This window comes from Eptesicus fuscus, chromosome 4, assembly GCF_027574615.1.
Source record: "Eptesicus fuscus isolate TK198812 chromosome 4, DD_ASM_mEF_20220401, whole genome shotgun sequence".
Lineage (NCBI taxonomy): Eukaryota > Metazoa > Chordata > Mammalia > Chiroptera > Vespertilionidae > Eptesicus > Eptesicus fuscus.
Window position 1 is genome coordinate 87373825 of NC_072476.1, and position 857 is coordinate 87374681.

The window sequence follows — 857 nt, forward strand, 5'->3', positions numbered from 1 at the left end:
GCTGCTCAAGCTGGTCTTCAGACCTGTGATTTTCCCAGTAGGGATTTGCCATCCCCAAATGAATAAATTAGCAGCCAAGACAACTCACCTTGACTTAAACCCTAATGTCACAACTGAGGCCTTCTAGTACTAACTGCTGCCAGTCCCACCAGAGGTCTTGGTCCCCTCCATGCTCCACACAATGCAGCATCTTCACAAACACCACCTGGATGAAAACCCTAAAGTTTTCATGAAGGAACCAATAAAGGCAGTTTCACCGCCCCTCAGTTGGAATCCTTGAGGACAGCTTCCCTTCTTTCCTCTTGTATACAATTAGCCACCACCTCTTCTAACCCTTGCTTTTCCCAAGAAGGAGATGGTCTCTCACTGAGCTCTTCCCCCCCTAATTCCTTCCACATGCCTAGGTGAGGCAATTACCTTCTGGGCCAACTCTAATAAAACAACACCCTGTGCGGTTTCCCTATCAAGAATAACCTTTCCTACTTCACTAAGCTTTTAGTAAACTGAACTTCCATTTTGATCACATCACTCTTGCACTTAAGAAGTTCTTCTGCTCATTCTTCTAGGACTACCCAATGTTTGCTCATACACTCACCTGTCAACTCCTCAAGCCAGAGTGCTTCATTTTACTGAATATCATAATATTCAACACCTGTACTTTTCAGTTCTTAGAATCCAGAAAAAGGAGGAAGATCCTTTTCTAAATAATCTGCAACCTTCTCCCAGCTGTTACCAGAAATGGAAACTCAGAGAAGGTAGGTAATTTGTAAACTTACTGAATCAGGGACTCAATCCATGTGGTGAACAGAACTGACATGGGAAGTCTCTGTTCCCACTCTGAGTACACAGAAATGTTA